The sequence below is a fragment of the Staurois parvus genome, unplaced genomic scaffold (genome assembly GCF_062004578.1).
Source record: "Staurois parvus isolate SC_StPar_1 unplaced genomic scaffold, SC_StPar_1.0 ptg000715l, whole genome shotgun sequence".
Lineage (NCBI taxonomy): Eukaryota > Metazoa > Chordata > Amphibia > Anura > Ranidae > Staurois > Staurois parvus.
In genome coordinates, this window is record NW_028318511.1 from 6,566,148 (window position 1) to 6,583,492 (window position 17,345).

At 39.3% G+C, this 17,345-nt stretch overlaps 1 protein-coding gene across 9 annotated transcripts in view; it reads left to right on the top strand.

Annotated features, from left to right (window-relative positions):
* The window catches only part of TSPAN4 (tetraspanin 4), a 1,204,586-nt gene that overhangs the window by 348,014 nt on the left and 839,227 nt on the right, over positions 1–17,345 (top strand). For 2 of the 9 annotated variants that reach the window (XM_089653566.1, XM_089653564.1), the window contains exon 4: positions 2,078–2,198. The exons of the other annotated variants lie outside the window; for them this stretch is intronic. The gene's annotated coding sequence lies outside the window, so the exon portion shown is untranslated. The remainder of the gene's footprint in view (positions 1–2,077; positions 2,199–17,345) is intronic. 9 annotated transcript variants of the gene reach the window in all.

Below are 17,345 nucleotides of genomic sequence, written 5' to 3' on the forward strand. Positions count from 1 at the left end.
TTTCATCCAATAGGAAATCTGTTCAATAGGACTGTCTTCTGCTATCTATACCTTTCTTATTTGGAGTAAAGTTAATACCACATCCTTCCTAGCTTTGGAAATAAGAAAAACATCTCTCTAATATTAGATGAAGAAGACTTATCAGAAGTAAATTATTTGCACCTACGGGGTTTCCTCAGCCATCAATAACAAATTAACACAGCTTTGTATAGTCCTTCAATGGTACTGAAAAAAAAATAAAAAAAATGGGGATTCTCTATTTCAGCTTTTCTCAACCAGGATGCCCAGGCACCTTGGGGTGCCTTGAGGTTTCTTCAGGGGTGCCTTGGCAAAATGTCTACAAATTGCCCAAAACATATATACAAACCAGCCGGTGCAACAAGACGGGCTTTTAGTTACACAAAGCCACAGGTTTTCATTGTGCACCATTAGGACCTTCTAGTTGCCGACTGTCACGTACCTCGTGGGAGACTAAATTGATGAGGTCGGCCTCACTTGTGTCACTAGCCCTGACCCCGCTGAGGTTGGAACAGAGGGAGTCTAGGGACCAGGAGGACAAGAGCGCCAGTGGTTGTTGTTTGCGGCTCTTGCAGATGATGACCTTGGTAGGCAGAGTATCCTTTGATTTGGGCACCATAGAATTAAACCAGGCAGGTTCTGTGGATTGCCAGATGTGCAGTAGAGCAAGGTAGGTAGCAAGGACACAGGACTAAAGCAGAGTCATAGGATAGCCGGGGTCATAAACAGTCGTGCAGCGCGGTACAGAATCAGAAGGAAAAGCCAAGGTCAGGAGCAGAGCCGAAGTCAGGAACCAGGAGCAGGTGAGTAATCGGAGTCGGGTCAGGAACAAGCTGGGTCAGCAACAAAGGAATCGTACAGGAACAAGCAGAACACGGGGGGAGCTGAAGACCAGTCAGCACTGAATCCGAGCAGAGGCACTCCTTAAATGGCCCATCTGGCGCCAATCTTCGCCGTGCGTGTGCACGTGTGTGTGCATGTGCGCGATCGCACATTCCTGCGTACCTGCGCACAACCCGGCAATTGTTCTGCGGGATCTCCTTTGCGCATGAGCAGTCCCGATCGCAATTCTTCTTGCCGGAAATCCCTTACATCGGCGTCCTGACAACCAATGACATCATCAGTTCATAAGGAGGAGGTCGGTTTACTGCACAGCATTCTAGTTTGACCCTCACCTGCCCCTCTCCATGAGTGTTGGGGTCACTTTAACTCACTGATGGAGAAAAACTGAGGTAGAAGAGAAGCATTGGAATACTACTCAGTACCAGTGTGCAAAAGCGTATTTGCTTTGGAAGAATAAATCACCTCTAACGTTGGGTGTCCTACATGTGTGGATGTTCTAGTTATATAAAACTATTAGAATAGTTTTTCACATTTTAGAATGGGGTGCCTCAAGACTGTTCATAATTTTAAAGGGTGCCTTGGGACTGTCCATAATTTTAACCTCCCTAACGGTCTGATTATGTCCATATTTCTGTGCTCAAAGTGGTATATTTTTTTGCATGGAAATGTGTATTTTTTTTATTGTAGGCCTGTAATTTTTAGGAATAACTCACTGAAATCTGTCCGAACAAGAGTTTAGTAAACATCCCGGGTAGGATAAAACTTGAAACACAAAATCATAAATTATAATTTAATAAATAATCATAAAAAATAATAATATAATAATAAATTTAATTCAATAATATAATCAAACAAAAAACACTGAAATTTGCAATATAGCACCAAGTTCGCACATCACTAAGTCGCAAAATCGTTTTCAGTGTCTGATGACGAATTTCCCCATTAATCATCACTCAATTCTGCAAGTAGTTCTGATTTACTATCGCTGTTCTCTAGCTGGTCTGAAACCGCTTTTGACCTAAAGGGAAGCTTTTAGGACGCCATGGGCATTTCTCAGTTTCCAGGCAGAAACAAACAGTAAAAATGTAGGCAGGGCACAGGACAAAGCACTTGGGACAAAATGTATGTGAAATGGTTTGATACAGTAATGTTTTACTATGTGATTTTAGTGATTTTAGTGAATGTCACTTTTTGTCATTTTCAAATTTCCCGCCAGTTCCGTCCCCCGTACGTCCTGACGCTCGCAGGGGACAGAACCCAGATGACAGACGCCGGCATCCGCTGGATTACATTGCCGTGGACACTGCAGGAGGGACATCGCCGGAGCGCAGGACAAGGTAAGTGATCGAGGGATCCCAGAGCAGAGCCGCATGGTAACCCCGAGTGTAACTCAGGGTTACCGCTTATGGTACTGAAACTTTACCCCGAGCTACACTCAGGAATACCGCCAGGGAGGTTAAAGAGTGCCGTGACTGAAAAAAGGTTGAGAAACACTGCTCTATTCTGTTAATTTCATAACAGTGCAAACTCTTAACACATGATTTGGGCAAGCTTTATAATACAGAAATTGTTGAAGGACATACTGTATAGGGATTGATTTATAAAACTGTAGAGTGCATAATCTGGTGCAGCTGTACGTGATAGCCAATCAGTTTCTAACTTCAGTTTGTTAATTTAAGCTTTGACAAAAAAAAATGGAAGCTGATTGGTTTCTGTGTTCTGGTTTCAGAGCTGCACCAGATTTTGCACTCTTCAGTTTTAGTATATCAACCCCTAAGTGTTCTTTTAGGCTTGTTGAGCTTACTGGTACCTCTAAACCTGAGGTTTATTATTCACCAAAGGCACCTATTCAGAATACATATTGGCACTTTTTAAGACACTTGCCCTCATATACTGTAGATGAACTCAACATCCCTCCTTTACTGAAAACGTATGGCCAACCATATGTTCTTTATGAGAAAATAATAAAAAAAAAAAAAAACAACAGATGTTGTCCATTTAAACTACATCTAATTTGGGTATTGAAAAAATATCCAGCCTCCAATATTTCTAATGCTCACAGGTATTAAACATATATTCACATATGTTCTAGGTGTAGGTATTTTATTGATTCCCATTCATATGATATTTTAATTACTGTATATAACAAATGTGGTAGTCTTAACTGTTTGAGCTCATTGCTGAATTAAATATATATATAAACTGTATTTTTTTAAGCCTCATTAAAGAACACCAGTTTGAAAAAAACACCAGTGTACTCTGACCTTGAAGTATATGTAAAAGATTATTAAATACTAACATATTTCACCAAACCTGAGACATAGCTCCAAAACTGACAAAATTAAAGGGTAAGTAATGTAGGTATAGCAGCAGAGCGTGCAAAACCTAGCTTTCAGCCAGGGCTCCCTTTCAGTTAAAAGTAGGCCAAAACTGCATTAAAAAGAAGCTTTCTTAAACTCTTTGACAGCCTATGATATCTCTGTCCTGAGTTATAGTAGGGAGGTACCAATCATTGGACCTGCGTCCCCTAGTTCCACGGGAGTATATGCTGACTTGTTCCTTTGGGCCACACGTGCAGTGTGTGCTCTTTCCTGTTGAAGCCATTGAGCTCATCGTAGGCAACAGGAAAGAATACACACTGGATGTATGTGGCCCAAAGGAACAGGAAAGTGCTGTATACTGTGGCACTTGAGGGGTGGGGTGTAGTGGTTTTAGCGTTGGTCCCAATGGCTGCTCTGTTCCTACAATATCTTGGGATGGAGCCATCATCGGCTGTAGAAGATTTTATAAGTTTTTTTTAATGCTTTCCAAGAAGGAATTCTCTGCAACCATGTAGGAGTTTTTGTGTCGAGTTGCTGAAATGATTGCTGAAGTGTGCTTTCATGCTGCACGATGCGCTCCCAACAAAAGGACTCACAGGTTGAATACTAATGTTTGGGAAACGGGATGTCCAGTTACTGATCACATGTTCACTGTGATAGTCTCTGATTGGCTATCACAGTGATCAATCACTGTGCAGCCCGCCCCATGTTTTTTTCTCCTCTTGAATGGAGAAAGATACAATGTATCATTTTCTCCTTTCTCTTTGATAATAGAAAAAAAAAATCAAGAGATATCCTTTACCATTTACCACCAAATGAAAGTCTAAATTGTCCTGAAAATAATAATGTATAATTCAGCTGAATACATTAAGCAGGTGCAATGATATATAGTTTTACCAACACATGCCAAATCTGCAAAACTGTGTTCAACCATTCTGATTTGTTTTACCCTCGTCATGAAGGGGTTAAGGAGCTCTTGGAACGTTTGTCCTCAGTTCTCCTTTACTGTGTGGACAGTTATCTATCTCATCCTCATGAAAGTGTCTTCTGTCTACTAACATATGGAGAAATCTCTGGCTGAAGGGTTGGTCTCCACAACAGCAATGCAAAAACATTTGCTGCGCATGCCTTTTGACAGTGAACATCTTTTGGGTTGTTACTGGTAATAAAAGTACTAATTTGCCACAGCGTAAGAAGCCAGCAGACAAGTCCTCTTCAGCATGAAGGGGCACCCTCACTTTTGAAAGCGGGGGAATATCTATTGGCCTTTGTGGACATTTGTTCTGAAAGCATCTTGGATGCCTGGGTAAGAGACATGGGGTAGATTTACTAAAACTGAACAGTTCAAAATGTGGTGCAGCTTTGCATTGAAGGAGCAGTCCCACTACATTGGGTTTTGCGTACTGGTGAAGTATTTGGTGAGCCTGCAATTTACTTCCAGTTTTTTGGTGAAGGGATTTAAACTGTGACAACCTCATGGACTTTCTTCATGTTTAGATTATTTCAGTGTGTTCACAATCTCCTTGGTGGTTTTGAATAAGACATGGAAGATATTTTTCCATGCATGTTTATATATGTTTTTGATGTGTCTTTTTGTGAAACACACACAGGATTTCACAAGATATGCTTTAATTGTAACACTAAGGCTACTTTCACACTGAGGAGTTTTTGAAGCGCTTTTGCGATAAAAAAAAGCGCCTGAAAAACTCAAGAAAAATGCTCCCTTTGTATATAAATGTATATCTATGTATGTTTTCACACTGAGGTGTTGCGCTTTCGGTGCGGTGTAAAAACAGCATCTTTGGGGCATGTTTGGTGAGTTAAACAAAACACCCCCAAAATGCCTCTTCCCTTTGAAATCAATGGAAAATGCTGGAAAAATGTCTCAAAAGCACCTCAGAGACTCCTTTGAGAAGTGTTTATGGTGCAGTTTTTAAGTCACCTGTCCTTTAAAAAATGCTCAGAAAGCATGGTAAAAGCGCGATAAAAATGCCTATGCATTTTTGCGGCAGATCAGTGTGGAAGTAGCCTTAGGGGTTGATTTACTAACACTGGAGAGTACAAAATCTGGTGTAGCTCTGAAACCAGAACACAGAAACCAATCAGCTTCCAGTTTTTTTTTTGTCAAAGCTTAATTGAACAAGCTGAAGTTAGGAGATAACTTGCTACCATGCACAGTTGTGTGGACATGGGCAGGGGCGGACTGACAACTCATTGGGCCCCTGTGTCCTTGCTCACACTCAAAAAAGCCTATGAAAAAGGTACCAGGGGTATCTCATGGGGCCCCCTACTGACCCCGGGCCCTCGGGCAGTGCCCAAGTTTCCAAATGGTCAGTCCGCCCCTGGACATGGGGAATAGGCCCTTCATGCCTAAACGTGTGTTAAAACATGCAGTGTTTGACTTGCTTCTAATTATGATGCCAGTGTAAAATATGGCTGTATTCATGCCCCCTAATTTTTAATGTGTTGCAGGTGCTGGATGTGTTCTACATGTTCTTAATGTTCTTAAAGTTTTAAGCTCACGATTATACCATGAATATTTGGTAGTATAGGATTGTGTGAATAAAGTGGAACCAAACCCTCGTATCCTTTACAGCCAAGGAAACTGCCACCTTAGCTTCTATTTGACCTGCAGTTACCATGCTGCTGCACATGTGATCAGTAATGACTCCAGCTATTTGATGGTTTGACAGTTCAGTTGAGAGCACAAATAAATGTGACAATTATCAATTACGAAATGCCTCTAATTTAAGTGTTTTAGGAAACCGCTAAATCAATGGATTTAGTTCCGCTTTATCAGACAGTTACTGGGAATACGATTAGTATGGAACCATTCCAGTTTATGATCAAGTGGGTTTACTGAAATGTAATTTCTGATGTGTGGCTGGCCTAAGTGACAAAATAGTGATTATCAGGTCTATAGTTATTAGATAATACATAATGCTAACTGATTTATTTGTATCATGTATATGAAATTTTATGATTAATTAAGGAGTGTAAATGTAATTTCATTTGACTTAATTTAATTGTTACCAGTGTGTGGTACAAGCCTGTGACAAAGGTTGGGAGTTCTCTGTGTGTATCTATATGCATACACTAAGATTTAAATGTGTACTAGGTGATTAACCTTGCAGTGTGCTTGTATCCAGTGGTTAATCTTTATATTTATAAATAGGTGATATTTCCCTGAAAGTTTGTTTCTCTACACACTGTTTGAATTAATACATATTAGAAGAAGCTCTCTTTGTGCTTGTATTTATAGATGTATGAAGTATTGTATACAGGCTGGGTGAAACTGGACCAACAAGTACATTGTTTCTAATTCCAGAAGTACACAGACGTTTGTTTAAATCTTTTATTCATCTTTTATTTCATAATGGTTCAATCACTTTCTTTTATCTTTTGTCACAGATAATGTAAATTAACCTAGTGTTTTCTACTGGAAGAAAATACAAAGTCTAGCCTAAATTAACTTAAAAGTTTGAAGTAAAAAATCAAAAATGTTTTGCTTTAAATGTGATAATCTGTCAGCACGCAGTGCACGCTAGAAATCAACCAATCCACCCAGTTTTACCCAATAAAGACTCCATGCTTGTTTATGCATGTTAAAGGTATCTGTTTTTCATCTTTTTCATGCAATATTTTTTTTTATTTTTCATCAGTAATGGGGAGCATAGACAAATGGCCAGACATTCACTTGACCTTGCATTGTATACATAACAGGAAACCACCATAGTCTAGTTAGTACACAAGTCTTCTACATAAGACCAAGTAACTAATAATACAATGAGGCAGACATTTCCCATGTCTAAACATTTTGTTGTAGGTGTAAACAGAATGAAAAGGAGTAATAGGTTGGAAAAGAGAAGGGGGAATGGCTGGGTGGGGTTTAGTGCTGAGAAGTCTGAAGAAGCTCAGCAGGTTGAGCTGCTTGGTATTATAGGTCCATCAGATGATTGCAAAAAATCTACTGGTAATAAGCGTGAAACCCACAAATCCCAAATGTCTTTTAAATTGGTGCATCCTGGCTTTAAGACCCATGAAACCTCCAAAGTTCCATGTAAAAGAAAAGGGAAGTGCTTCTAAGGCCTCATGCAATAAAAAATGGTATATCAAATGCACTGCCAGGAAGGATAAATGGATCCCTTATAAACCAACTGTGTAAGCCACATACGCCGACAGGTCTTCCCACACCCAATAAATAAGTGAAAAAATATATAAAGAACCTATATATGAAGTGCAGCGCTAAACACAAATACCTAAAAATAAATGATAAATAAGCATAAATAAACACCCGGCTGAGCCCTACAAACAAACCAGAGCAATAATAGATAAATCAGTGAACCATAAAGTAACCTAACAAATAGGCCAATAATATACATCAAAAAATGTATGAAAAATAAAATATATAAATAGTAAATGCACGGCTGCCATCTTAGGTGAAAAATAAAATTAATGATAAAAAACATATGTGGCCATAGTGATGAAATACAGAACCAAATATTGTATCAAATGAATGGGCAAATGAAAGGAGGATAAATAAATACCCAAAAAACAATGACCCTCCTAAATGTTATAATACATTTAGCAATTATAATCATAATAACACATACAGGTGAAACTCAAAAAATTTGAATATCGTGCAAAAGTTCATTTATTTCAGTAATGCAACTTAAAAGGTGAAACTAATATATGAGATAGACTCATTACATGCAAAGCAAGATAGTTCAAGCTGTGATTTGTCATAATTGTGATGATTATGGCTTACAGCTCATGAAAACCCCAAATCCACAATCTCAGAAAATTAGAATATTGTGAAAAGGTGCAATACTCTAGGCTCAAAGTGTCCCACTCTAATCAGCTAATTAAGCCATAACACCTGCAAAGGGTTCCTGAGCCTTTAAATGGTCTCTCTGTCTGGTTCAGTAGGAATCACAATCATGGGAATGACTGCTGACCTGACAGTTGTGCAGAAAACCATCATTTACACCCTCCATATGTAGGGAAAGCCTCAAAAGGTAATTGCAAAAGAAGTTGGATGTTCCCAAAGTGCAGTATCAAAGCACATTATTAGAAAGTTATGTGGAAGGGTAAAGTGTGGAAGAAAAAGGTGCACAAGCAGCTGAGATGACCGCAGCCTGGAGAGGCCATTCAAAAGTGTTGGGGACTTTCACAAGGAGTGGATTGAGGCTGGAGTCAGTGCATCAAGAGCCACCACACACAGACGGATCCTGGACATGGGCTTCAAATGTCGTATTCCTCTTGTCAAGCCACTCCTGAACAACAAACAACGTCAGAAGCATCTTACCTGGGCTAAACAAAAACAGACCTGGTCTGTTGCTCAGTGGTCCAAAGTCCTATTTTCTGATGAGATGCATCTCTTTTGGAAACCAAGGACCCAGAGTATGGAGAAAGAATGGAGAGGCACACACTGCAAGATGCTTGAAGTCCAGTGTGAAGTTTCCACAGTCTGTGTTGATTTGGGGAGCCATGTCATCTGCTAGTGTTGGTCCACTGTGCTTCCTTAAGTCCAGGGTCAACGCAGCCGTCTACCAGGAGATTTTGGAGCACTTAATGCTTCCTTCCGCAGATGAGCTTTGTAGGGATGCTGACTTCATTTTCCAGCAGGACTTGGCACCTGCGCACACTGCCAAAAGCACCAAAACCTGGTTCAATGACCATGGGATTACTGTGCTTGATTGGCCAGCAAACTCGCCTGACCTGAACCCCATAGAGAATCTATGGGGCATTGCCAAGAGAAAGATGAGAGACATGACACCGAACAATGCAGAAGAGCTGAAGGCCGCTATTGAAGCATCCTGGTCTTCCATAACACCTCAGCAGTGCCACATGCTGATAGCTTCCATGCCACACCACATTGAGGCAGTAATTGCTGCAAAAGGGGCCCAAACCAAGTACTGAGTACATATGCATGCTCATACTTTTCAGAGGTCCGATATTGTTCTATGTACAATCCTTGTTTTATTGATTGCATGTAATATTCTAATTTTCAGAGATTGTGGATTTGGGGTTTTCATGAGCTGTAAGCCATAATCACCACAATTATGACAAATCATGGCTTGAACTATCTTGCTTTGCATGTAATGAGTCTATCTCATATATTAGTTTCACCTTTTAAGTTGCATTACTGAAATAAATGAACTTTTGCACGATATTGTAATTTTTCGAGTTTCACCTGTATGAACTAGGTGATACATATAACAAGTGCCAATGTGCAGTGTTAAAACAAAGTCCCGAACGAATATAATTCAATCCATAGTGTGTGAAATAAATTTCAAAGAATCATTTCCAACACTGCTGTGCCCACTTCCACCAGGGGTGTGTACTTACCTCCCAAACCTGACCCAAAGGTCAACTTGCACTTGATCAAACTCCTCCTTCACTTAGATGTCTTAAGAGTGGGAGTCCGCATTGGTACACAAGGGCTCAAACAGAAACACAAAGGTTTCTCATAGTGCAGCAAGCATGGCAAATTTATTATATATATAAATAGGTACACTCACATGGAGCTCTGGGCTGAAAGCCCTATTCAGGCAAACAGGATAAACAAAGATGGTGGCTGGCGTCGCCACGCCGGAAATGACGTCATCACGCTTCTGTCTGACACGTTGCGTCATGCATCACGTGACTTCATCATCTGCCTCAGCTTACAGGATGTCCGTAACAGATGGGGTGAAAATACGAACCAGAGCTCCTTTACCTCATTCTTCTTGTAAAAAGAAAATTGGTTTTAGAAGAAAATAAGTAAACAGTTATTTAAAATGCACCAAGTGCAAACTTTATCACCAAGGCATGATTCACTATAAACTTTATCACCAAAGCATGATTCACTATAAACTCTTTCCATGTTGCCAATCAACCTCACTAAACTAAATTGACAGTTTAATACCGATTTTGATACTAACTTATACCAGTAGGGAAACAGAACGCAGGAAAGTTCACGCATGAGCTCTTCTAGAATCATGAATCTCTGCTGCACACATATAGTACAAATCCAGCCATCCAACCATTCTAGAAAATTATGCTTAATTGCCTAATTTCAGAGCGTAAACATGTAAGATACAGGTTAGTGTTAGACTTACTACTCTGTGCTCACGTAGAAACTGCCACTGCAAACAGAATCTGGTGTAAACTGTGAATTCTTTTTGATCCTGCAAGATTCGAACTACATGAGCTGTCCGCACTGATTTGTTCATGTACAGGCTGTGTGATCTTGATCATGCCTTTAATAGGCAGCAAGTAACTAACTTGACCAAGCATACAGTAAGGGAGTTCAAACATTTCTGACTTAATTGGCTGTATTGTTCTGCCTTCAGCAGGGGAATATACAGTATTATGCCTGTCCTGTCTGTAATATGAAATTTGACCACTAGATGGTGCTGATAATACATTTACTTGAGACTGTTTATATAAAAGTTAGAAGTTAATAAAAATTCCCATAATTCTGAGAGACAGGAAAGAGATGCATCTTGGGAGCTTAGACTCCATCTTAGAAACTGGGAGAAAAGGTACCAAATATTAGAGCACATGTTGGACTAAGACTTGCATCCCTTTGCATTCCCCAACGGCAGCACCATTGATGAGAATCGCTTATCACTATCTATAGCCAAACTATTCCTTACATTTTCTGTATGCTCTTACATTGATTGGATGTATTTCTCATCTATTTTTTCCTAATATTTTCACCCGCCCTGTTTCTGTAATAAAGCTTCAAGATTATTATGTTCAGTCTGGCCTATTGCAGAATAGAAGGGTTTAGATGCATGCTAATTTACACACAAGGAAATTTGTAGCGAGGAGAGGACATGTATACTATATTCTGTTTAGTTAAAAACTAATTAGCTAGGCCAAGCTCAAGATAACAATCTTAATGTGATCACTTTTTAGAAGTAGGTTGCAGATGCAACTTTAACACTTCCATCTTCAAAAGTTCACCTTAAGATGTTCACCTGTATTCTATACGTTAATCTCACCTTTAAAATCCTATATTAGGATAGCTTAAAGTGATATCCCAAGGCTAATTTGATTCCAGATACACTCTAACATAAGGGTGTAGCAGTCCCAGGAAACTTAGCAGTCCAAATTTTTGTGAATTTGTGGATTTTTTTTCATATTTTGTATAGAGTGAAAGTGTTATAACCCCTGTGAGGTTCTTCTTACAGTATGTCTTTTACCATTCAGTTGATTTCACATAATTTCCTGGTGTGTTTACAGAACAGGAAATGAGGATAAATCTTTCCAATAGAAAACACTGTCATTAAAACTGTGTTTTTTTTCTAGAGTGGTGATAAGTTTTTAGAAATCATCTGCTGGCTGTGTCCCTGATCGATACATTTTCTTCTTGTCATGGTGACAGGGGTTATGAGAACAAGAAGTGAAGAGTGGGAATCCTTCTCAACAGGAATATAGATAGCTATAAAAACCTAATATTGGTTCTTACTTCTTACACGCTATCCAAAGTTAACTTTTGGCTAGAGTGCCACTTTAAGACAATCCACACCTATTTTTGGTTTGTGCTATACCTCTGAAAAAACAAAGATAGCACTTCTGAGGGAACGTGGAGCTGTTCTATAGCAGTCATTATCTACAATTTTAGTAATAATATATGTTGCCTTAAAGAATTGTTGCAGCATCTAATAAGAATTTAGAAACTGACACATATAACCCATTTCACTCTCCTTCATTCCTTTAGTAGTTAACAACCCACCTTGCCCAGCTGTGTTGAAGGAAATGTAATTCCAGTAAGATGAAAAAGTAAATAAATAAAAATTTTAATTAGAAAAAAGGGTGATGAGCAGATTAAAAACAACTTCTGCCATGAAATCAGTAAGTCATAAACAAGATGGAAATAATATACTAAACTTGACCAACACATAATCTACTCTGCCTTGGCGTTCTATTTAAATGTAAATTAAGCATGGAGAGGGTTTCTTCCTTCTTAATAGAATTTGCGGCGGAGAAGATCAAGAATGTCTCCAGAATGGAGAACAGAGAACTTGTGAGCTTCTTGGGCTCTTACGAGTAATGGCTGAGACTCAGGGTTGGCTAAAGGACTTAACATTTATTGCATAATTTAAGTAGTACAGAGCACCAGACTATATAGTCAAGTATATTTTTCATGATTATACTTGTAATTGTCTCCATTTACTTTTCCAGTGTTCTGATAAATCTTTTTTTATTAAACATTGAGCTGTCGATGTTTCCCAACTCCACGTGTAAGCTAAATTTTGAAATATGTTGTTTGGGGAAGACGTATACAGAAACATATTATCAGGACTCTCTCACAGCAATGATTGCTCCAGGATTTCTTTAGCAGTGTGTGTGCAGTAGAGGGAATCCTTGCCACTGCATCTGCAAAGGATTCCTGTGTTGCTGGCTGTTAACTTAGCATGGGCTGTCAGACAGTTGTTCCTGTGCATGGACACTCAAGGCATAGTATGTTTGGCTTGTGTTTGGATTTTTGTTTTGTGCTGCCCTAGGCAAGACTAAAATCGGGCACACCCCCGCATCTAAATTTGTTCCACCCCTTCCTGTTTAAGACCCACCCCTTCATATGTAAACACCACCACCTCCTCTTTAAGACCCACCTCTTCCTATTAGAGCCCCACCCACTGACAACAACAATGGGGTGCTATTCCTCCCACTGACAACAACGGTTGGGCACTATTCCTCCCACTGACAACAATGACAGTGCACTATTCCTCCCACTGACAACAACGATGGGGCAGTATTCCTACCACTGACACCAATGATGGTGCCGCATCATTAGTGTCAGTGTGGGAGGAATAGTGCCCCATCATTAGTATCAGTGGGAGGAATAGTGCCCCATCATTGGTGTCAGTGTGGGAGGAATAGTGCCCCATCATTAGTGTAAGTGGGCAGAATAGTGCCCCTTCATTGGTGTCAGTGGGAGGAATAGTTCCCCTATTATTGTTGTCAGTGGGAGGAAAAGTGCCCCATCATTGGTGTCAGTGGGAGGAAAAGTGCTCCCTCATTGGTGTCAGTGGGAGGAAAAGTGCTCCCTCATTGGTGTCAGTGGGAGGAAAAGTGCCCCATCATTGGTGTCAGTGGGAGGAATAGTGTCCCATCATTGGTGTCAGTGACACCAATGATGGGCACTATTCCTCCCACACTGACACTAATGATGGGGCACTATTCCTCCCACTGACACCAATGATGGTTTCATCTCTAAATAATCATCACTTTTCTCAGTTCATATGATTTATTCCTCATTTTCCAGGGTACTGTAGAACCTATTTTCACAGCTTTCTGTAGCTACAATGGTATGTTACTTGCCTTTGTCATTTATTTTATGTTGGGCAGAGCTCAGCAGAAAGAGACTCCTTTGCTTTGTTAACAACTATCACAGTGGCGGGTGCTTGAAACTCCAGCATATGAGTTTTCATGAGTCTCCTAAAGATATATATTAGTGCTGAACAGCAGATAGAAAAGAAACAAAAAAATGCAGCTGTTTTATTTTTAATGCAAGCAGTGTATGTATCTGAGCTTGACCTAGCATCAGCCTCTTGCAATCCCTGTGTAGCAGGACTGCAGTGTGAGAGAAAGAAGCAATACTAAGAGAAAATCTGTTTAAGAAGAATGTTGGGAGAGACAGCAAATTGGTTGATAGATGAGCTCATCACAGTGCTGATTTTTCTTTCACTGTCCAGTTACAGTCTAGGGCAGCCTTTCTCAACCAGGGTGCCTTGAGGTTTCTTCAGGGGTGCCTTGGCAAGATGTCTAAAAATTGTCCAAAACTTGTATACAAGCCAGCGGGTGGAACAAGCCTGCCTGTTAGTTACACAAAGCCACAGGTTTTCTTTGTGCACCATTATGACCTTCTACCCACCGGCATCCTGACAACCAATGACATCATCAGTTGATGTCAGCTGCCTGCACAGCATCCTAGTTTGACCCTCCCCCGCCCTCCCCATCAGTGCTGGGGTCACATTAGCTCAGTGATGGAGAAAAACTGAGGGTGAAGAGAAACATCGGAATACTACTCAGTACTAGTGTGCAAAAGTGTATTTTCTTTGGAAGGATAAATCACCTCTAATGTTGGGTGTCCTACATGTGTGGATGTTGCTGCATTGTATACAACTATTAGAATAATTTTTACATTTTAAAATGGGGTGCCTCAATACTGTCCATACTTTTAGAGAGTGCCTTGACTGAAAAAAGGTTGAGAAACACTGGTTTAGGATGATATGGACTCAAAGAAAAAGGTTTGAATAATGATGGTTATAAGAATGAGGACATCTAGTGGAAGAATATTATACATCTAGTGGCAAAAATATTATAGCTGGGAAACTTTCAGTATTGAAGGTAAATATTACAGCAAAGCTGGCTTTGTTGGTTTGTATTTTAATGGGCTTTTTGTTTTTATCATATTTTGCCTGCTGTTCTGCCTTAAACCTATGGGTGGTTTGGACCACTGGCATCCTCATGTAAATGAAATATCAGTTTTGCATTGATGTACCTTTTCAGGGTGAGCAGAGGTGGGTAGCATGGAGCTAATCAACTACACAATGTTTTATGTTGCTGCCATGTGCTCTCTGCCACAGGGCTTTCCCTGCTGTTTTGTTCACTGTTACTACTCTGTTCGAAACCAGTCGCCACACACAGCAAGCCCTGGTTATATGCAGCCTTTACCATCTCACAGGGTGCTAACATGTGAGGGCACCAATGACTTATTTTTTACCTCTTAACCATTTATTTGTATACTTTTTATAGATGGGGATAAAGTTAACAATTATGTCTATTGTTTAACTTGGCCACTTTCTCCACATTCTTTCTCCCTCTTGTCTTTTTTTTTGTCACCTGGTCTACTTTGTTTAAAAAAAATAAAAATAAAAAAAGAATAAATAAAAAAAGAATAATGTCAGCAATGAGTTTAATAAAAAAATAAATGATGACATGGAGTGACTGTGAGACGTATTCAACTGTATTCAGCAGTATTAAGTGATGTACTGACCAAAACAGATGTGGCCTGGATGGCATGTATATATCCTTTTTTTTCTGCTGCAAGCCCTGAGCCCCTGAATAGGAAATATTCTTCTGTGCAGCTCATAGAAAAAAGGACACTGAATTTCTGACAAGATCATCAGGTATTTTCTTTACTTGCTAAAAAAGAAAAGAAAGCTAAGGCAGCAACCAAATCTAAGGTTTATAAGCATGCTAAATTTTTGTTCTTATGTTCACAACATAGTTATGCTTTAACCCATTGGTGCTGTCTTCATTAACATACAATGTAAAAAGCCCAACCTTTATACCTTTACCTCTTTGTTAGGACAGACAGTGTTCAAATCTATTTACAATTTGATAATGAAGACCTGTCTACACACTAGAGACAGAACCATCTATGGCAAACACAGCTGCCCAGCCCCATCAAATGCAAAGAAAACCACCTAGCATTTTTCCTTGCTGGAGGGCCCAGCATAGAGCATCTAAAAATGTAAGTTGCAAATTAAGAATTGTATTTTGTTTTGTATGGCTGTGTGCATAGGGCTTTTTAAGAATGTTATTGGGACTAGCTCATTCTGTTTCCTTGTTATGTACTCTTGTTTGCTGCAGTGAAGCCTTTTTTAGTTGAATAAAAGCCAGTTTTATTTGAAGAAGCCGTTCCCGCTGATCTCTAGATATCACAGTGACCATAAATATTTCTAATGCTAACAACCACTGTGTAAAAAAAGTGTATAGGACACAACAGAGCACACTGACCTTGCACATTATCATGGTAAATTTTTGATAAATAAAACCAATCCTTGCACTAACATTAAAGTAGGAATGAAGCAGGCATATAAAATACCTCATTTATTGTGAAACTTGAAAGCAGGTACTATTTCTAGCAGTACTGCTAGATGAAACAGTCCTTCACAAGTCTCCCAGGTAGACTGGGATAAGAATGCAGATCATTCTGTGATCAGGGCAGGTGTCCGGCTGACATAACAAGCCATAGTAAACCCGTCCAGTCCCTCTGAGTCACAGTAATCAAGCAATGTGATTTAAAGGTGGTTCCCCCTTTGTCAAGCCCAGTTTTTATTACTCATAAGTATATTTACAGTATATAGGCTATATAAATACACCTACAGTATGAATGTAGCATGAATGTATTGAAGAGTTCCATCTAGTAGTACTGCTGGCTTCCAGGCCTGCTTTGAAGTACATCAATCAGCAAGGCTACATTTATACCTACTGTACTTCTGCCCCATGTGAGTGCAACTCATTAGTTTTATTTGATAAAAGTAAATGGCAAAAAACCCCAGATCCCTCCTCCCCAAAAAAAAGCAAAATCAGGAGTTTTGACTTACTTGAAGGCCAAGCATTTTCTGGCATGTTTTGTTTACAAGTTTAAATCAGTATTTTTTTTGCTAGAAAATGACATATAACATTATATATTTTTTTTCAGCAAAGACCCTAGAGAATGAAATGGCAATTGTTGCAATTTTTTATGTCACATGGTTTTTGCGCTGCAGTTTTCCAAACGCAATTTTTTTGTGGAAAGAATACACTTTAATGAATTAAAAAACAAACAAAAACAAATCACAATATATATCCCATTTTTTAGTAATATATGAAAGAGGAGCAAATAGTAAATAGATACCTAACATGTCCCGCTTTAAAATTGTGCACGCTCGTGGAATGGCGGTAAACTATAGTACTTAAAAATCTCCATAAACCACGCTTTAAAAATGTTTACAGGTTACCTGCTTAGAGTTACAGAGGAGTTCTAGTGCTAGAATTGTTGCTCTCGCTCTAACGTCTTGCTCTACCGTGACGTTACATGTGTGCTGTGAACACTGTCTACGTATGCGTTCATTTCTGTGTGCAGGCACAAAGGGATGGGGGCATTTTAAATGTTTTTTTAATTATTATTTATTTTATTTTTACGCTGTCCCTTTTTTTAAATCACTTTTATTCATATTACAAGGAATGAAAACATCCCTTGTAATAGAGATAAGCATGACAGGTCCTCTTTAAGGATAGATCTAGGGTCAAAAAGACCCCAACTCTCTCCTTTACCTTTTAAAGCAAAAGATTTAAAAAAATATTTTTTGATCTTTTGCTTTAAAATAGAAAAAAAAATGTCATGACATCTCTCCAGTCCTCCAATGTCATAGAGCTGATCAGATACCATAGAGT